At 36.3% G+C, this 21889-nt stretch overlaps 1 protein-coding gene and 1 pseudogene across 2 annotated transcripts in view; one reads left to right on the top strand and one right to left on the bottom strand.

The window, feature by feature from the left end:
- The window catches only part of RAB6A (RAB6A, member RAS oncogene family), a 94052-nt gene that overhangs the window by 6485 nt on the left and 65678 nt on the right, over window positions 1-21889 (top strand). The window lies entirely within an intron of this gene.
- LOC110210712 (peroxisome biogenesis factor 2-like) lies at window positions 5724-19894 on the bottom strand (annotated as a pseudogene).

Genomic DNA, 21889 nt, shown 5'->3' with positions numbered 1-21889 from the left:
GGTAAGCTAGACAATCAGCAAGTCTTATTGCATGTGAAAGAATACATAACTCTTATTAAAATGTGAGAAGTGTTAACTGAATCAGGTGGAAAACATTTTTCGTTACAAAGAGAAATGAATTCCAAGATTAGTCTCAAGAGTACAGATGGAAGTACGAGTGAATATCCCTACAATGTCACAGAATCACAGATTGGAAGGAATATTATGCCATCTAGTCCAACCCATGTCTGAGCAAGACTTTCTTCTGCAGCATGCCTGACAAGTCCAGCTTTGGTGTAAAGATCTTTAGTGAGGGGCAGCAGCTCTTTGGGGTGGAATTTGTTTTTTTAGATAACTTTAATTATTAGCAAGTTTTTCCTTATACAGAGCTTAGGTTTGCTTCTTTGTAAATTCTGCCTGTTTTCTAGTTCTGTCTTTTGGGCCAAGCACAATTTTAACCCTTTCCACCCCATGATAGCCTTTGAAATACTTGAAATGATCATGCCCTATCCAAGTCTCTTTGAGGCTTAGCATCCCCAGTTCCTTCACTTGAACCTTGAATGGTATGATGTGGAACCCCTTCACCACCAGGTAACCCTCCTTTTGAAGCTGTCCAGCCTCATGTTGTTCTTCCTAAAATGTGATGCCAAGAATTGAACATATTACCGTAGCTCAGATACCAAATTTTGTTTAACAGTTCCTCCAGGCAAGATGTACCCCATTTTGCTATGATATTTTGATAAAAATGGGAGAGTACTGCAGCACTATTATTTTTCTAGTACTGGACAGTATGTCTTTATTAATAAAGCCTAAGGTGATACTTGCTTTTTTTTTTGACTGTTTTCATTTGTGCTTTGTAGAATTAAATAATTGGTTTTTTTTTTTTTGCTTAGGCAGTTGGGGTTAAGTGACTTGCCCAGGGTCACACAGCTAGTAAGTGTCAAGTGTTTGGTCTGAGGCCAGATTTGAACTCAGGTCCTTCTGACTCCAGGGCCGGTTCTCTATCCACTGCGCCTCCTAGCTATCCCTTGTAGAATTAAATAATTGACAGTGAAGTTGTATCCCTTAATAACGTCAGTAAAAATGTTGCTTATTTGCTTCAAGATTATCTTTCTCTGTTAGACTTTGTGGATAGCTCATGTTATTTGTACCATAAAGTCTAAGTGGACTTAATCTAGAAGTTGATAACATAGGTGGGAGCTGAAGGCTCAGAGTGCTTAGGGGCCAGTATAATGTAGTTTTGCATTATCATTGGTTGCACAGGGATGTGAAATATGAATATGGAAATAATGAACACCATTTAATAATTCTCTTTTTCATGGTCATAGTATTCAGGAAAGTTAGGTAAAATTGATCAGGTTGGGGTGATGGTTGCTTCCTACAGGTTGCAGTCTGAGTAGCTATGATTACCAGAGGTCAAATTCCTTGACTAGAAGGAATTTTTTAATCCAGTATACAAATGTTAGGTAATAAAGTGAGTTCAAGAATTTTAACCCAGAAGTCATGTATGTGATTTTGACCCTCATCAGCTGAGGAGTTTCCAGCTTCAATGAGAAACTTTCAGTTCTCAAATGTCTTGTAGCACTTTACCTGGTCTTGCATTTATTTCGTTCACCTTTGAATCATAGTTATTGGTATGCATGTATTTCTAATAATCTTTATTAGATTTTAAGCTCTTTGAGGTCAGACTCTATTTCATATCTCTTTTCATAACTATCATGCTCTCTGCCCCAATGCTTAAGCACAGGGTTTTGCTTATAATAGAAAATTGTTGAATGGATATGAACTTTTTCTATTTCCTCGAAACTTTGAGATGATGGGGCTTGAGTTGCTGAGGGAAAGAGGGTTGTTGTAAAGTCCCTGAGCTGACTAGGGAGGCAGGCTACTACTGTCAGTTGTACTACTCTTTTTCCTGGAAATTGTGGCAAGCTTTGCACGAACGAGATTTGGCTTACAGTTTGATTATGCCAGGGAAGTCAGTGGTAGGAAGAAAGGTCCTGTTTTCATCAAAATATTCATAGCTGTAGTTTTTGTGGTTGTGAAAAACTGGAAACAATGGGATACATCTTGCCTGGGGGAATTGTGTAACAAAATTTGGTATTTGACCATAATGGAAAATTGTTACGCCCTAAGAAACAATTTGTACCCTCTTTTATCACTGCGCCTGGCATATAATAAGCAATATATGATTATTGGTTGGTCAGTTATCATGAGGAATTCAGAGAAACATGTGAAGACTTATATGAACTGATAGAAAATGAAGTAAGCAGAACTAGAAGAATATTGCTAACAGTGACTAAAATGATGTACATTTTTAAAAACAAGGTGAATTGAATTCAATAAATGCAATGACAAATATTTAATCCAGAGATCACATGTCTAGGAAAGCTTAATATGCTAATTGACCCAGTTGCTGTATTGGTCTGGTTGGTTTTGCTTAATTATTTTTTATTGTTACAAGGAAGAGTTGAGAAGGGTAAATAAGGAAATTATTGTTATGTAAAAAACAGACGTTAATGCTAAATCTTATTTTTAAAAGATTACTAGGTAAGGTTTTTTATTTTTTGGAGGTAATTGGGGTTAAGGGACTCGCCTAGATTCACACAGCTAGTGAGTGTTACGTGTCCGAGGTTGGATTTGGACTCAGCTCCTCCTGATTCCAGGGCCAGTGCTGTCTCTGCTGCGCCACCTAGCTGCCCCTAGGTAAGGTCTTAAAAAAACCTTTAAGAACAGGTAAAATGGGATCCTTGTTCACTGTACAGAAGTGAGGGTGTGTGTATGTGTGTGCGCCTATGCCTCTAAAATAAATATTTATTGGAGACTTACTATTGTGTGCCTGGCACTGAACAAAATAATGATAGTTTCCTGTTCAGCTGGAAATCTTTACTGATTTGCATTTTGGATGTTTATGTTGTCTAACATGTGTTTTCACCAAGGTAGGCAGATTATTTAAATATTTGGTTGCTACTTCAGTATTTTACCATTTCTTCCTGAAAAGATTGACTTTGTGTCTAAGAAGTCTTTTATCTTTTGTGTAACTAATTACTCATGCAAGGTATTGCATTCCCAGGTTTTTAATGAACAAGAATGGGTTTTGCTTCCCCTGTACTCTCCCCCCTCATAACCAGAGATAAAATGTGGGAGAAAAATGAGTAAGTGTGAAGTGATTCTTTTCTGAGAATATTTTCTAGAACGTCAGAGCACTAATTTATAACTGTGGTTTTAAATGATTTGGCCTTCTGTGGCTATTCATCTAGGCAAAGGAGATATCAAACTCTCATAGAAAGGGATCCCTGGGGACAGCATATTTACTTAAAAAATCACAAATTAACATTATCTTTGTTGTCTTGTATTTTTATTTTGTTAAACACTTCCTAATTATATTTTAATCTGGTTCGGCCCACACTCAGTAGTTTTGCAGGCTGTGAGTTTGATACCTCTGGATTTTTTTCAGCATCTTTAGTCCAACTTCAAGTAAACAAGCATTTATTTAGTGCCATCAGTATGCCAGACCTTGTACCAAGGACTAAGGATAGATACAAAGACAGTCAAAACAAAACAAAACAAAACAAAACCCAGTCCCTGTTCTCAAGAAGTTTACTGTCTAATGATACAACATGCAAACAACTATGTACAAACAAGACATATACAGGTTAAATTAGAAATATCTCAGAGGGAAGGCACTGGTATGAGGGTGGGGCAGTCAGAAAAAGCTTCAAGTGATACTGACTAAACCTACCTTTATAAACAATTTAACTCTAATTTAAGTGCTTTAAGCTCCAGCTTTCTTCATTATTATTCTGCTGACTAACCTTGATGTTTTTCTGTGTTGAAATTCAAGTATATTACTGCTTTTTTTTTTGCACCCCAAAGTAGAATGCTAGGTAATATTATCAGCATTAAATTTTGAAATAGGTGATTTGGTTTATGTGATATTTCTTCCTTTGCAGAATCTTCCTATGTCTCGTCGGTCATATATGTGGGAAATTTCTGATAGTTGGTATTGACTCTACAAGTTTTTTACTCTCCATTTCTACCGACCTGCTCAAATTTTCACCTTGTGTGTAGACTGTTTTACTCAGGCTAAATTATTGCCCACTCCAGTTTTTTATGCGAAATTCTCCTTGTTCTTTAATAGTTAGCTCAAGGCTAACTTCCCTTACAGTTTCTTGACTAGCCCCAACCATGAAGTGCAATAATTCACTTGTCCAGGAACATGTTCCTCTCTGTAAATCCCTTGTGCATTAATGTTTTTTTTTAAGGTATCTATGGAGAGGTAACATTTATGTATATCTCTCTATAGATACATAGAGAGGCAATGAGTATTGTGGGAATAGCATTGGATTTGTAATGTTAAACTCACTGTTGCTTAATACTTATTGGATATGTAACACTGGAAAAGCCACTCAATCCTTCTGGGCTCCAGATGTTTCATCAGTGAATTGGCAAAAGTAATTGCACAGTCTTCCTCACATGTTGTTTTAAGAAGAAAGTGCTTTGCAAATTAAAGTTCTCTATGGATAATAAACGTCTATAAACTTCTCTTCTGTACTTAAAAAATGAAGTATATTATCATGCTCTATATTTTTCATTTCTGAATAATTCATCCTCTTAAATGAAGACCTTGCCAAAGCAGCCCAGAAACTTACATTGAATTTTTGAACTTAGCTATTGTTACTACTTCACCAAGCTACCTTTCTGTATGTAGATTTATTACAAGAGCACTGTTCTTGGATGTCTAACCTATTCTGACACTTTTCTTGTGACCCTTGGGCAAGTCATTTAACTGAGCCTTGGTTTTATCTGTAAAATGAGGATGATTGAATTTGTTATGTAGTTGTTTCAGTTGTGTCCAACTCTTCACGACTCGTTTTTGGGTGGTTTTCTTGGAAGAGATACTGGAGTGGTTTGCCATTTTCTTCTCTAGCTTATTTTACAGATGCCAAAACTGAGCTAAATAGTGTTGTGTCTTGCCAGTGCCACGCAGCTATTTCACTACTGTGAGAAAAATGCTGTCTAAACCCATGCTATAAGAAATGGGTGTTATGAACTTTGAACAGAAAGAAGGCCAAAGACAAAATACTTGCTAACAACAATATTTTGGTACAAAGATTAATTTCCTAGGGTAGAACAAAAGGAGGCTACCTATTTGCATTTAGGCAGATTATCTAAACCTAAAGGTAAAAAAAGTTAAAGTATAACTTAAAAAACAGCTATAGAAGTGATTTTTGAGTAAAGTTTTAAAATTTTCATGTAGTATCTTTAAAAAAAATTATGTCCATATGTCCATTATGCGTGTGTATATATACATACATACACACATATTTATGCACACGTGTATATGTATATGTACATGTCTCAGTCTACATTCTACAACCATTACCTCTCCACCAGGAGGTGGGGAGCATATTTTATCATGAATCCTCCAGATGTTTGGTTATTGGATTGATCATTGTTCTTAAATCTTTCAGAGTTGTTTTGTTTTTGCAATATTGTTATTATTGTACAAATTACTCTCCTTGTTCTGTTTACTTCACTCTGCCTTAGTTTGTACAAGTCTGCCTAGGTTTCTCTGAAACCATCCCCTGTATAATTTCTTTTTTTTAAAAGTTCAAGCTGATGATACTTTTATTATTAAGATGTAGTAAATTTACATAATAAATCTGATATAATGTAGCTTCCAGGGCTTAGTGTCTTAATTATGTCTTTAGAGAGACTTGAAATAGTGATTCTGACATGTATTCTTAAGTGTTACCTATTTTATTTAAAGAAGGTGGATTCAGTTTCAAGGAGCATTCACTTAACGTTTCTGTCCCTGACTTCAGTGTCTTCAGACTCTGCACCTTTGTGTCACACTTAGGAAGAGTGAAGTACATGTCAAACAAGTAGCTGCTTTTAACATAATAATGACAAAACACGGTATACAACCTATGTTATAAGGGCCATTCTACACAAAAGGATCATTCTTTGCCATGGGTAGCTAAATGTGTCATCACTGGTAGGAACATGTGATAGGGATACACTGAGATAACAACTTGGCTTTCAGATTTTGAAAATTAATAAGTGGTAAGAGAAAGACCAGAAATTCTGTAAAACCATGCTACAAAAGTTTCCTGTTCATGTACTCAAAGCCAACTTTCCCAATGTTTTGAGTTTACAAAATACAGATTGACTGTCTAAGAGACGTTGATGTAGCAAACTTTGCTTTTTGAAAGAAAATCAGGAAATTAACCAAGCTATGTAATTTAGAAAGTCTAACAATAATATTGGTACACTGTTCAGTTTTATAGAATCATGCTAATTGATGGTTATGGAATAAATCATAACATCTTCTAACACCTTCCAGCCGTGCAAATAGCATACCATAACTTTTTATTTTTAGTTAGTGGCTGATATTTCTAAGTTTGAGAAACATCATTTTTGTATTGGATATTCATAATTGACTGTCTCACAGTGGCAGTTTTGGAGTAAATGGTGAATCTCTGTAAGAAAAGCCACAAAAATGCTTTTTACCTTTGGTTCAAACCCAGATAACAGCCTTGGCTTAAATGCATGAAAACAATGAGTAAATTGGGACCAAACTAATTTGTTTCAGGGCTTTGGTTCTAGAGCATTTATTCTCAGTATGGAGTTTGTGTGCTCAGTATTCTTTCCATTGGAAGATGTCTTTTTCACTGCAAGACTAATCTGAAGAACAGTGACTCTGGTATGGTTTGTTGTAATAGGGCACTGTATTGGTATTCAGTAGATAAACACCCATATTTTGACTGCATCACTGGAATACTGCAGGCTAGAACATAGGAATGAACCTGGAACAGAGGAAGCTAGTCCCTGGGCATGATAACCACAAAGGCCCGAGCTTGGGGACCAGCGGAAGGAGGATGAGGCAATTGGGCGGCTAGCTGTCAGTCACTTCCTTCCTCCAGTGGAGGCACCATCAGCCAGAATGATGTGGGAGGTACCACACAGTCCCAGCTGAGTTTCTCAGAAACATTCTGTAGATGTTCCCCCCTCATCCCTTCCCCTTCCCCAACCAGGCTGACCTGTGCTTCCCAAGAGGCCCCCTGTATAATTTCTTACGTGACAATAATATTATATTAAATTTCATGTATCATAACTTAGTCAACCATTCCCCAAATGATAGGTTTCAGTTTCCCATTTTTTCTACCACAAAAAACTGATATAAATATTTTTGTACTTATGGGTGTCCTTTTCCTTTTTTTTTTTTTAATCTCTTAGGGGTATAGACCTAATAGTTGTGTCGCTGAGCTAAAGGGTATTCACAGTTTAATAACTTTTTATGTTCTAAATTGCTTTCTAGAATGACGGGGCCAATTTACAGTTCAACCCACAGTGTCATCTTTTTAATATAGCATAAAATCCACCTGTTTGCCAGTGTTTAAGTTAAGCTGGAATTGCCAGGGATGTAAAGTTACAATATTTCTTATTCAAACAATAATATTCATTTAGTATTTTTATAAGAAGCTCTGTAGGATAGGTATTATTTTAATTTAGTTGAATGTTGGTGGCTGCTCATATTTTGTTCTTGGCTTTGTTGTAGTTAGCTCTTTTATTTGCCTGTTTCTTATGTAAGTATCTGATTATTTCCAAGTCACCTTTCCTTTCTTCAAGTCAAATTCAGTTGCCACAAATGCCAGTGCCGTACCACATCACATCTATCAGATTGGCCAATATGACAAAACAGGAAAATGATAAATGTTGGAGAAGATGTGGGAAAATTGGAACACTAACACATTGTTGGTGAAGTTGTGAAATGAGCCAACCATTTTGGGGAGCAGTTTGGAACTATGCCCAAAGGACTTAAAACTGTGCATAAGCTTTGACCCAGCAGTAGCACTTCTAGGGCTGTATCCCAAAAAGATCATACAAATGGGAAAAGGACCCACATGTACAAAAATATTTTTAGCAGCTCTTTTTGTGGTGGCAAAGAATTGGAAATTGAAAGATGCCCATCAATCGGGGAATGGCTGAACAAGTTCTGGCATATGAATGTAATGGAATACTATTGTGCTATAAGAAATGATGAACAGGCAGACTTTAGAAAAACCTGGAAAGACTTGTATGGTCTGATGCTGAGTGAAGTGAACAGAACCAGGAGAACATTGTACACAGTAACAGCCACATTGTTTGATGACTAATATCGATAGACTTAACTCTTTTCAGCAATACAAGGATCTAAGACATCTCCAAAGGCCTCATAATGGAAAATGCTATCCACATCCAAAGAGAGAACTATGGAGTTTGAATGCAGATGGAAGCATACTATTTGCTATTTTTTTTCTTCTGTTGTGTTTTGTTTCCTCTTTCTGGTGGTTCCTCCTGTTGTTTCTAATTCTTACTTACAACATCACCAATGTGAAAATATGTTTAATAGGAATGTATATGTATAGCCTATATCAGATTGTGCACCCATCTTGGGGGGGGAGGTGGGGAGGGAGGGGGAGAAAAATTTAAAACTCAAAGCTTGTGAAAGTGATTGTTGATAAATCAAAATAAATTAATTTTTAAAAAAGCATTAAAAATTCCAATGCCAAAAACATTAATTTAAAAAACCACCAGGATCTGGCAATAGATTATTCCTTCACTGTCACCAGATTACGTGCAGCAGAAATGTAAATAGCTGCTTGTTGTAATGGGATTGGATTTAAGAGTTGAGGAGAATGATCATCAGATTGGGAAAGTTAGGACACAAATATGTAAAAGGGATTTGAAATGCAAGATGAGTGACATAGTGGTAAGAGAGTACTATGCTGTTCTTAATCATTATCAAACTTTGGACCAGGAGGGACTTTGTTAAACCCTGAAAGAATTGGTGAATATGATTGATAAACTGTTGTTATTGCTTTTTGGAAAAATTATGGCAAAAGTTATTGTAGGACTGAATGAAGATAGTCAGATATCTCAATTAAAAAGGAACTTCTCCAAGTAATTTTTGTTCTTCAGATTGTTGAGTTTAACTCTTGGGCTCTTCTTCTAGTCAACAGTGTGGTATGGCAAGCCAAAGAAGGCAACTTGATTGGAGGCTGCATTGATAGAGGCATAATGTGTAGGAGTAATGGGTAGGTACAGGAAGCACTAAGGGGAGCTTAACTTGGACAACCCTTGAAAATATAGAGGATATTAGAGGGTGTGCTCGGAAAGTCCCCCAAAGAACTAAACTCTCTATAAAAGAAAGTGACTGTTCTCCTTGTTGCTGTCCTGATCATACTGCATCTGGATGGAATATTGAGTTCAGGTCTAGGTACCCCATGTTTATGGTAGAGAGCATTTGGAGAATGGTCAGCAGAATGGTTGTCAAGGATCTAGAGATCATGACATGTTTTAAAGGGTCAGTTGAAGGAATTAGAGAAGACCCTTTGGAGGGTGTGAGTTCTGTCTCCCAAGTGTTCAAAAAGCTATTTTCTGGGTGAGAAATTGGAATTGTCCTGATTAGCTGGAGAAGTGGATGAAATTTAGACATAGCAGAAACATTTCCTCCATCCTTTCCAAAATTAGAATAGGTTGCTTGCTTGCCCTGGAAGGTGATGGCTTCTCCCTCCTTGGAGATCTTCAAGCAGAGGTTGAATGATGTTGTAGAGGAGCTTCCTATTCAAGTTGGAGTAGGTGATTTTTTAAAAAAATAAATTTTAGTGATGCTTTTTAGAAACATCAGAAATTTTCTGGAAAATAGCTCTATTAAAATTGAATCCTTAGTTTTAATAGTGAACAAGTTAAGCTAAAACACCTTCATATCCTATGTGTGTGTGTGTGTGTGTGTGTGTGTGTGTGTGTGTGTGTGTAGTGCTATTGTAGTCTCCTCAGCCTCTGGCAGAAGGATAGGGATGTATTTCATTTATGTTTTCTGGAACTGCTCAAAAGTCACCGTCCTCTTAGTGATCTTTATATGTAAGTTGTGGTGATTGTTCTTTGGCTGCTGCTTATTTCATTCAGCATCAGTTCATACGAACCTGCCCGTATATCTTTCAATTCCTTATCTGTATTGTTACTGCACAATAATATTCTGTTACTGCACCTACTTGGTTTCTAGTTATTTGCTACTTCAAAAGATGCTATGAATATTTTGGTGCATCTCTCTCTCTCTCTCTCTCTCTCTATATATATCTGTATATATATATATGTATATATATATATATATATATATATTATATATATATATATGTATATATATATGATCTTTGGAATATATTGGCCCCACAGACAGTGTGCCCAGGAATGGGTCCCTAGGTCAAGGTTTGAACAAGATGATTTTTGGGGTCGTCTACACTCTGAGGTTCTTATTCTAGAGCTTTTTAAAGCTGAAGTAGTGGAGAAATTACTATTTAATTTCATTTTAATCTTTATAGAAATGCTACTAGGTGTATCGAATCTTCTGTTTATGAACTTGCTTGGTTATATTGCAGTAACATTATTTTGGTTTAATTGATTTTCCTTTTTTGCTGTGGAATTGCATCATCTATATAAAAAGCAGCACTGGGTCTGGTAATGAAGAACGTTTTGTAACAGGTGAGGTTTTCTGCTGTAGTCCCAAGGCATTCTTTCCTGCTGTTTTTGTTATGATGTTAGAGCACTGAACGTTACTGGTATTCTTACTTATTATATTCAATTGAAAGCCACTAGTTTTAGCTAAAATAAGCAGTATTTGCATTGTAAATTAATCTTTTTAGCAGCTTGCTTTTATTAATGTGAAAAGAAACAAATTGTAAAGATTATGCCCAGGGTCTGAATCAGTGCTAAAGAGTGAACCAAATTATAATTATAAATTTGAATAGAATACATTGTACACAGTTCACTTTTTGTATGCCTATAATGGCATGTTCCATTTAATACAACAAAAATCAAATTTCTACTCTGTTCTTTGGTATGTTATAAGGATACAGGGTTTATAGAATCATAGGTCTAGAGCTAAAAGGAACCTCATTTTACAAATGAGGAAATTAAGCCCAAGGTTATCTTTTTTTTTCCCTCCTGCATTAACTGTATTTCTGGAGCAACTCACTGTCTCAGGGCTGAATAGTCATTCCATTCATGGACAGTTATAACTGTAGTCTTTCAGTACAAGTATTCTGGAATTTGCCTCCGTGTGTTTTCTGGTTTCCACTCAATGTTTCTAGTTCATTTTTTTTTTTTGAGCCAAGTGTATCAAGTCTAATCCTTCTAAGATATTTGAAGACTGTAATCATGCTTCCTGAGTCCTCACTTCAAATTCCTTTACCTCTCTGTTTAGTAAACACAGCTTTGAGTCCAATCACTACATTTATCTTCTGGTTTGAATTCTATCCAGAAGAGATCATTAAATCATAGATTTAAAGTTGAATGGGACCTGAGAGGTCATTGAGTCCAACCCCATCTTTATAGATAATGGAAACTGAAGCACAGAGAGGTTAAATGGTTCATTTAGGGTCGTGTAACTAGTAAGTGCCTGAGGTGGGATTTGAACCCAGGTATTTCTTATTCCAAGTTCTGCACTCCTTCCACTACAACACACTGCCTTTCAAGCTTTACCTATCGGTTAACCATCTTCCTTGACCCACAATTGTGATTTGCTGGTGTCTTGCTTAATTGCATGGGCTAGATGGAACCAAATTATGATTATCAGAACCAGTGGTGCTGGTGCTAGTGGTGTAATTAGTTAGCATTTATATAATGCTGTAAGTTTTGCAAAATGCTTTACATATGCTATCTCTTTGAATTCTTCCAACAACCCTAAAAGGTAGCTGCTCTTATTATTCTCATTTTACAGATGAGGAAACAGGCTGAGAGAAGTTAAATGAGTGTCTGAGGCAAGGTTTGAACTTAGGTTATTTCTTACCCCCAAATCCAATGTTCAATATATACACACTGTAACACTTAGATGCCTCACATACCTATTAAACTGATGGTAACATGGGTTGAGAAGTCTCCTTAGGAGCATAAAGAAAAGGAAGATTGAAAATGATTTTTTTTTCACCATTTGTTGAAATTTGTCCAACTTTAATTTATCTCTTAGTTGTTGTAGTTCTCTAAAATTCTGTATATATGCTTTAATGTGACCTTATGGGTGGTAACATTGCTAATGTTAAGGACAGACCCAAGTCAAAGCACTTGGCAAAGTTGTGACTTTGGAAATAGATGGTGGTATAACTTTCATGTAGTTTAGAGTATCTTAAAATTGTCAAAGATAGACATTAATGCAAAATTATTAAAATGTCAATACCCTTTGACCCTACATATTCAACTGCTAGGCTCATTCTCTAAGGAGATTATTGATTGATAACAAGAAAGTTCTCATATACACTAAAGTATTTATGGTAGCACTTTTTGTGATAGGAAAATTTTCCTTATTAAGCCTAAATTTGCTTTTGCCATTTTTTTCTGGTTCTGCCTTCTGTGACCAAGTTTATCCCTTTTCCATATGACAGCCCTTCAAAAACTTAAAGATAGCTGTTAGATTTCTGTTAAGTCTTCTTTTCTCCAGACTGAAGTTTTAATGTGAGTTGCTTCACTGTCCTGATTGTTCTACTTTGAATATTCTTTTCAGTTAATCAGCTGCTTTTGGAATAAATTATTTTGGTGTATAGGAAAGATATACCTTCATTTTATGAAACAGGCATAAGTAAAGATATGGGCTTTTACTACAACATTTCTTAAGTGCTTACTGTTTGAGTATTATGCTAGAGAAGATGTTTATTGAAATGAGACATGCCCCCTGCTTTCATGGGCATTACTAGAATATACAAAGAAGATAAGCCAGCCAGCTTCAAAAACTATGATGCATAATAATACATGACAAGAGATCAAAGTGTTATGATGTTTGTAGGGGCCTAATTTTAATTCAGTTCAAGAAACATTGATCATCTACTTTTTTGCAAAGTACTCTTTGACACAAAGACATAGTGCATACTTTCAAAGAATTTAAACATTTTCAAAATACATGGAGACAGCTGATGAAAACTCCTTGTTTCTTGTCCACTTTCATATCTTTTTCATGCTGTCTCTTCCTCCTTTCTAGCCCAAATACCAGGGGTTTTGCCTAGATCTCATCTTAATCATACATCCTCCTCTTAAACAGATGTGTATTTGGAAAACAACTCCAGAAGGAAAATGACTCTTGATGTGCAACACAGGCATTAAAGTATAGCTAAACACAGAAGTCATCTAAAATTTTATTGAACAATTTTTCATCGTATTTAAAATTTTCATGTTTCTAAGTAAATCAGTACTTATAAATTTATAACCATATTATCATACTATTGTTCAGCCGTGCATTTATTCCTTTACTCCATTATAAAGGGCCAAGAGTAACTTTTATAGTAATTTGTCCCCCTTATTTTGTGTTGGACTGATAGGGAAAGAAACAATGTGTTTTCTCTCTGAAACACCTATTATAAAATAGAGTTCTTAGTAATTGTTCTGTATGGATTGCTGAAGAAATATTTTTAAAACTAAAATTTCATTTATTTTAAAAATATATCCTTTTTTGCATAAGATTTTTCAAACTTTCCTCTCATTTTGTGTTATTTTCTTTACAGAGTCAAAAGAAACTGCCTGACAAAAACTTTAGCTTCTGTGTGTTTTATTCAGAATAATCTGTAATACCATATATTCTTAATAAACTCTTAAATTCCTTGAGAGCTGCGACTGTTTGTTTCTCTTTTCTTGAATAAAGGAATACTTGTTAGAAGATGCACCTCCCATGGCTCCTCTAACCTTCATTCTCAGATGAGGACCTTGCCTTATATTTTTGCTATTCAGAAAATTGAGTCCATTCTCTAAGAGCTTCCTTTTTTCTTCTCCTCAGCTCCCATCTCTTTGACCTTGCCCATACTCTAATGCAGGTCCTCCTCACCTCATGCCTGGACCATTGCAATAGCTTGCTGCCTGTTCTGTCTGAGTCACTGGCCACTCTCGTCTATTCTCCATTTGGCTACCAAAGTGATTTTCCTTAAGTTCAGCTGTGATTATGTTACCTTTCCCCTCCCTTGCCCCCACTCAGTTAATATCAGTGATTTTGTTATCTTTTTGAGGATCACATATAAAAATCTTCTGCTTAGCCTTCAGAATCTATCTCCCTGCCCTTAAGTCTCCTTACACTTTACTCCCTTCCACAAACTCTTGAGATCCAGTGAGTGACAGTGGTGCCTTTGCTTTTTAACAAGATGCTCCATTTTCAGCTCCAGCTTTGATTAGCTAAACACAGAGCTTTGAATGCTCTTCCTTCTCTTCTTTGTTTTCTGGTTTTCTTGTCTTCCTCCAGGTCTCAGCTAAAATCTCACCTTTTGTGAGAAGCTTTTCTCGAACTCAGTTTAATGCTAGTGTCTTCCTTATGAGATTACCTCCAGTATACCCTGTATATATCCTATTTGTATATAGTTGTTTGCATTCTGTTTCTTCTGTTAGACTGTGAGCTCCTTGAGGCAAGGGCTGTTTGCCTTTCTTTTTAACTATCCCCAGTGCTTGGGGTTAAGAGTTCTTGAATAGTAAGTGCTAAGTAAAGGCTTGTTGACTTACTGACTGCATCATGTTGTCTACTGTGTCTAACCAGCTAGAGCCATGTTTTTCATTACACCTCTAACATCTTGCCATTTTCCTTGCTGCTGCACTGTTTGGACCCTTGGACCTCCAGAGACCATGCCCTGGGAGACTTAACTCTCCCAGCTCCAAACCTCCCTCTGTACTGATTGGTAAGTGGTTCATGTGGCCTGCTACCCTATCATCTATTTACTACTTATGTCATGCCAAACTCCTTCACTCCCTTTCAAGGAACCACAGTCACATCAATATAGCCATCACTGTGGGAAGGGCAGGTGAATTAGTTATTTTCACTTACCATCTCCTTAAGTTTTCATGCCAAAATACTTCTCTTGATAATGTCAACTTCTGTGGTTCCATTTCTTTGTGTGTGTTGGCTCTCCCTACTAAAACATAAGACCCTTGAGAGCAGGAATTCACTCACTTTTGTATTTGTGTATCTAGTTCTTAGCATATTACTTGGCACATAGTAAACAACCAATCAGTAATTTTATTACTGTGTCCTGATTAATTTATTATCTTTTTTAGTTAGTTTATTAAATTGATTTTTAAAAAATCTCTGAATTCTTATAATTTTTTCCAAAGCTAAGCTCAGGTATTACCTCTTCTGTGCCACTTTACTTTATTCACCCCAGTTATTAACTGTTCTCTTCCTTTGTGAATTACTTCTAAGTATCATCTTTTCGCTGTTGGATTCCTTACTCTCCCTGTGTTCTCCTCTCTCCTTCTCAACTCCAGCTTCTCCAGACTATTTTTTTGTCTTCATATCTCTAGTTCCTAGCAAGGTACTATTGGCTAAGGCTACATGTATGCATATATACACAAACATACACATATACATATATTGTATGTGTATATATATGTGTGTGTGTGTATATGTGTGTAGTGCTTAATAAATGTTTATTGAGTTGAAATTGGAAGGTACAATCTAGTCTTTGGTTAAACTCCCTGGGAAATACTCAGGAAGATGATTTTGGTGATAAATATGAAATTCTCTTCTTTTCTAATTATGCGTTTAATTTGATCATCGTTTAAAAAGAAGGAAATTCCATTTCCAACCTTTCAAAGTACCCAAAGAAATTGTATAAAGAATAATTTTAATGACTAAACATGCTTATTTTTTTCCATTCCTAGAGGCCCATTTTCTTATTTTAAGGAGAACATGTTTTCCCTTCCTTCTTTTTAATGGATAAGCTGTTAATTTCCCAGAAGGTTTGGCTTATTTTTTCTATGTTATATCCCACAGTCTTTATGTTCTTTTTTATATAATAGCCTTTCTATATGAGAATCCTCTGTGAAGATTAGTTTAAACAAAAAGTGCTGACTGGAAAGCTTAGTGAAAAAGGTTTACTATTTTAGCTATTTTTTAAATCACTTGCTTCTATTTACATAGTCCTAGAGAAATGGGGATCATTTTCTTTTGGTTTTAAAAACTTGGGATTTTAGCAAGTGAGTTGTTTTTATCTGTTCACATTGAAAACAAAACGAAACCTAGTTATAAATGCTGCTCAGGTTGCTTCTTTACTCTTAAACTTTGGGGGAAAATTTAAGCATTTTTTAAAAAAGCATCATCAGCCTTTTCATTTGGAAGATGTTAAAAAGTCATCCATTGCTGTCATTTAGAGAAATAAATATCTCTAAAAGAATGACTGTTGATATTGCCAACATTACATTGATAAATCAGCACTTTAAAAACTAAAATCTGAATAAGGTAGCACTAGTCAGGTGTCATATCAGAACTTCTTGTGGAATTTAGGTCATCAAATCTTGGTAAAGCAGGACAGAATTGTTTTGATTCAGAAAATCGATTGGTAGGTACGCCTGAGGGTGGGCAGAGAACTTTCAAAATCTCTTTTTAATTTTATAGTGCTAGATGAGCAGTCTGCCCATGTCTCTGTTAATGGAAAGTAAGATAATACCTTTCCTGTCCCTCCTTTCCAATATATTTTTCCCCCAAGGCCATAATTGGAAGGAAATAATAGGCATGTGAATGGAAATGGACTTTTTCATAACTGGAAGATTGTGGAGTAATTCAAGGTGAAGATTAGTTTAAACAAAAAGTGCTGGCTAGAAAGCTTAATGAAAAAGGTTTACTATTTTAGCTATTTTTTTAATCACTTGCTCACTTCTATTTATGTAGTCCTTGAGAAAAATATATTTTTTTTTTACTCTCTACTTGTAGTTCTGTACTTGTTCCTTTTGGGAGATATCTGTATTTGTAGTATTGCTATGTATTCTTTTTGCTCATCTTCTTCAGCTTTAATTTTCGAATTTTTGAATGTTGAGGCTTTGTGCCAGGGCCAATCTTGGCCCCTCTTGAGTTTTTTTTAGATGGGGGGGAAGGGGGAGGCATGGTTGACTCTACTTAGTCCTACCTGCCATCCCCTGTATTCTTGCTCTTTCCACTCTTCCTCCTGGAACTAGGAGTAGGGAACCTTCAGCCTCGAGTCCATATGTGGCCCTCAAATGTGGCCCTTTGACTGAATTTAAACTTCACAGAACAAAAATTTGTGAAGTTTGGATTCATCAAAGTGCTACACTTGAGATCTTAGAGGCCATAGTTTGCTCACTCCTAGATTAGTCCTTCTGAGATTTCTGAGGTTCAGAGTTCTGTATCTCTTGGCAGACAAGTTTTATAGAGTGCTAGGGACCCTTATTGCCTGTGAGCCTCTGGCTGACTTTTTGTATAGTAGTTTCTCACTGGATTTCTTGATCACTTTTCATTGTGTTGTGAGCTTCTGGGTTTTGTTGGAGTGTTTGTACCTATGTGGTAGCTAGGTGATCTGCCTTATTTTCCCCATCTCGGCAGAAAGTTTTCCCCCTTTCCTTTCCCCAATTTGTTTTTTTTCCCCCTTTTCAATTTAGAGAGATTACCTTTTTTTTTTAAAAAATTAGGCAACTGGGGTTAAGTGACTTGCCCACAGTCACACAGCTAGTAAGTGTCAAGTGTTTGGTCTGAGGTCGGATTTGAACTCGGGTCCTCCTGACTTCAGGGCCGGTGCTCTACCCACTGTGCAACCTAGCTGCCCCCACACCTTGATTTTAAAAGAATAAAATTTCTTGTCCTTTTCTAGTTCAGAGAGAACCACCTCCTGCCAAGTTGCTTTTTTGGTTAGGCTTGTTAATAATCCTGCCTTGCACAAATCAGTAACTAAGCAGAGCAAAAAAGGACAATTCCTTCTCATCATCTTGAGGGAAGATGAAATATTGTTTTCTCTGTGTCATCTTAATTCAGAACCTAGTTAAATGCATTTGTGTATGTTAATAACTTGGCAATGCATATACTTTGTGAGTTGGTATGGGACCTTTCCTTTTTCATTATCTCCTCTCCTCCATTCTCTCCTCCTTCCAAACTTCAAGGGTACCCATCATGCTCCTAGTCGTACCCAGGCACACTAGGCTGGCACACAGCCTAGTTCTTATCCTCAACTTCTCACTCACTAATACCTTCCTTATCCGGTCAGTGGTCAAGGTGTGTCAATTTCACATTCATAGCATCTCTCAAATATGCCCCTTGTCTTTCCTCTAATATTATCTCCATCCTGGTGCACACCCTTATTACCTTGCTCCTGGACTATTACAGTAGCCTATTGCTTGGTTTACTTGCCTCCAGTTTCTTTCCTCTTGCCTGTCAGAGTGATCTTCCTAAAGCTCAGCTCTCATTTCACACACCCCTATGCCCTTTTCCTACTCAATAGACTTAGTGACTCCCTGTCACTTCCAGGATGAAATATAAATTCCTCTGTTTGGCATTCACAACTCTTCATAACCTAGCCTGTCCTTCCTCTCCAGTCTTTTTTTTTTTTTTGGTGGGGGGAGTGTCAGTAATTCTGTTTTATTATTTTTTAAAATTAATTTATTTTTAGCTTTCAACATTCACTTCCATAAGCTTTTGAGTTTAAAATTTTCTCCCCCTCCCTCCTCCCCAAGATGGCATGCAATCTGATATAGGCTCCACATATACATTCATATTAAAAGTATTTTCACATTAGTCATGTTGTAAAGAAGAATTAGAACCAAAGGGAGGAACCTCGAGAATGAAGAAAAAAGAAAAGAAGAGCAAATAGTATGCTTCCATTTGCATTCAGACTCCAAAGTTCTTTCTCTGGATGTGGATGGCATTTTCCATCATGAGTCTTTTGGAGCTATCTTAGATCCTTGCATTGCTGAAAAGAGCTAAGTCTGTCAAAGTTAGTCATCATACAGTGTGGCTGTTACTCTGTACCGTGTTCTGCTCACTTCACTCAGCATCAATTCGTATAAGTCTTTCTGAAGTCTGCCTGCTCATCATTTCTTATGGCACAGTAGTATTCCATTACATTCATATACTACAGCTTGTTCAGCTGTTCCCCAATTGACAGGCATTCCTTCAATTTCCAGTTGTTTTGCCACACAAAAAAGAGCTGGTATAAATATCTTTGTACATGTGGATACTTTTCCCATTTTTATGATCTCTTTGGGATACAGACCTAGAAGTAGCATTGCTGAGTCAAAGGGTATGCACAATTTTATAGCTCTTTGGACATAGTTCCAAATTGCTCTCCAGAATGGTTGGATCACTTCACAACTCCACCAACAATACATTAGTGTTCCAATTTTCCCACATCTTTTCCAACATTTATCATTTTCCTGTTCTGTCATGTTGGCCAATCTTATGGGTGTGATGTGGTACCTCAGAGTTGTTTTGATTTGCATTTCTCTAATCAGTAGTGATTTAGAACATATTTTCATATAATTATAGATAACTTTAATTGTGCATACCCTGTTCATATCCTGACTGTTCTCTGTAGATTTTAGAAATGAGGCTTTTATCAGAGATATTGGCTATAAGCATTGTTTTCCAGCTTTCTGATTCCCTTCTAATCCTGGTTGCATTGACTTTGTGCAAAAACTTTTCAATTTAATGTAATCAGAATCATCCATTTTGCATTTCATGTTTTCTATGTGTTTGGGCTGTTTTCCATAAATCTGACAGGTAATTCCTTGCTCACCTAATTTGTTTGTAGTATCAGCCTTTATATCTAAATTGTGTGCCCATTTTGACTTTATCTGGGCATAGGGTGTAAGATGTTGGTCTATGCCTGGTTTCTACCATATTGTTTTCTAGTTTTCCCAGCAGTTTTTGTTAAATAGTGAGTTCTTATCCCAGAATCTGGAGCCTTTGGGTTTATCAAACAGTAGATTACTATAGGCATTGACTGTTATGTCTTGTGTACTGTATCTATTCCACTGATCCACCACTCTATTCCTTAGCTAGTACCAAATAGTTTTGATAATTGCTGCTTTATAACGCAAAGTAAGATATGGTATGGTTTACCTCTCCAGTCTTTTACACCTTACCCCACACCTCATACTCTGCAGTCCAGTAACTGACTTCATTACCCATCTCTTGTCTTTGGCCATTTTTACTGGCTTTCCATCCCTGGAATGCTCTTTCTCCTCATCTCTGCCTCTTGGCTTCTGTCAAGTCCCAGCTGAAATCCCACTCTCTTACAGAAAGACCTTCCTGATTCCCCCCACCCCCGACCCCTCTTAGTGCTTAATCTGTTGATCATTTCCCATTTACCTTATATATAGCTTGTTTGTACATAGATGTGGCATTTAAAAAGTTTGAGAGACGTCATTTCTGGGTAACTAATCATTTTATTAATAATGTCAACATTTTAATAAAAAGAAATCAGTAGCACTCTGGAATGCCAAAGACAATTATGGAGGCGGGCTCATGCTTATATGTCCTTGGAAGAGGAGGTGTTCTGAGGGTGGCACTTCACTCTGATTGGTTAATAATTAATGAGAGAATGAATATTATAGTGAGGGGCTGGACCTGTTCTAATGAACTTTGGTTGTGTCATTTACTTCTAAGTTACCCTCCAGCCTTGGGCAATCTGTTCAAAGAGTTCATCTCTACTTAAACCTGAGTACTGAGCACAGTGGCTTCCCCACCTGGGCGGAGCCTGAACAAGATTATCAAAAATGTCCTCCAAAGACTGAACTTTTGAAATTAGGACTTGAGAAAAAAGGAGGAGCTTTGGATCTCCCCAAATCATTGGTTATTAATAATCATTTTCTTTAAGGGCAGGGACTGCCTCTTACCTTTCTTTGTATCCCCAGAGCTTAGCACAATGGCAGACACAGAGGAAACACTTAATGAATGTGTATTGACTTATTGACTTGCCCCTAATAAAATATTGGGTTTACATCGGCTTTATTTTCTGAAAAACTGATGTTTTACTGCTTATTTTCTCAGTAGTCTCCTATTGTCAGAGATGGGTAATACAGGTAAAATCTCATTACTAAGGAGAATTTGGAATAATGAAGTAATTTTTCTTTCTCATATGTGACCATATAAAAAGCATAAAATTATGCTTTTTAATAAGGAATTCATGAGAAAAAATAATGCTCAGCCACATTTGCTATTTCTATTCCCTAACCTTGTACCAATTAAATACGAATATTTAATAGTGTATTTCTGGATTTCTTGAACATGAAGAATTCTAGAAAAAATAGTTTGTCACATTCAGATTTCTTTCTTTTCTAGCTGTGTTACCTATAGTAATCTTAATATAGTAGGTATTAATAAATATTGAGAAAGTAAGCAGTGCAGTTTCAGGTTCACTTTTGATTTTCAATTATTAGAGGCATGTCTGTAGCTAAACTCTGGCTTTCCTTGTCTCTTTTTTGCCAGGGCATGGAATGTTTCAGTCATGCAGTTCTATAGTTTGGAATAGGTTCAATCTAGCTTGCTTGCCAATGAATGTTAATGCTCATGGGAAAGCTGAATAGGAATCAGACAGAGATGATTGTCATGGTTAATCTACACAGAAATGTAGAAAGTACATAAATAGGATTTTGCAGATGGTCTGATTTCAAGAATTCTCTCACAAATGTTTGGTATGGAATAGAATTTAAATTTTATTTCTGGAGGTGGTATTAAGAATGCACTTTGAATATCATTCCAGTTTTTCCAGAGATTATTTTCTGATTTAAGTATTTATATAAGAGATTTTACCTAATGACCAGTACATTTCTAAATATTAAATTTTAATTCATTCTAGCAAGTGTTAAGTGCCTAATACATGGAAAACATACTATAGACTGGGGATAGGGAGACAGGAAGAAAAACACCCCTTGCCCTCAAGGGCTTTTTTATTCTACTGGGGCAGAAGTTCTCAACCTGGGGTTTATGAACTTACAAATTTTTTTTGATAAGTATTTATATATAGTTGGTTCCCTTTGTAATCCTGTGTATTCTGTTTTGTGTACTTAACGCAATTTTATTTAAATAAATTTAGTTACAGTATATGTGTTTTAAGTATTTTAAGAAAGGGGTCTATAAGCTTTTCACTAGATTGCCTAAAGGGTCCATGTTAAAAAAGTTAAG

The sequence above is a fragment of the Phascolarctos cinereus genome, unplaced genomic scaffold, assembly GCF_003287225.1.
Source record: "Phascolarctos cinereus isolate Bilbo 61053 unplaced genomic scaffold, phaCin_HiC Scaffold_726;HRSCAF=1367, whole genome shotgun sequence".
In the NCBI taxonomy this organism is placed as follows: Eukaryota; Metazoa; Chordata; class Mammalia; order Diprotodontia; family Phascolarctidae; genus Phascolarctos; species Phascolarctos cinereus.
This window is presented reverse-complemented; position numbering and strand designations above follow the sequence as displayed.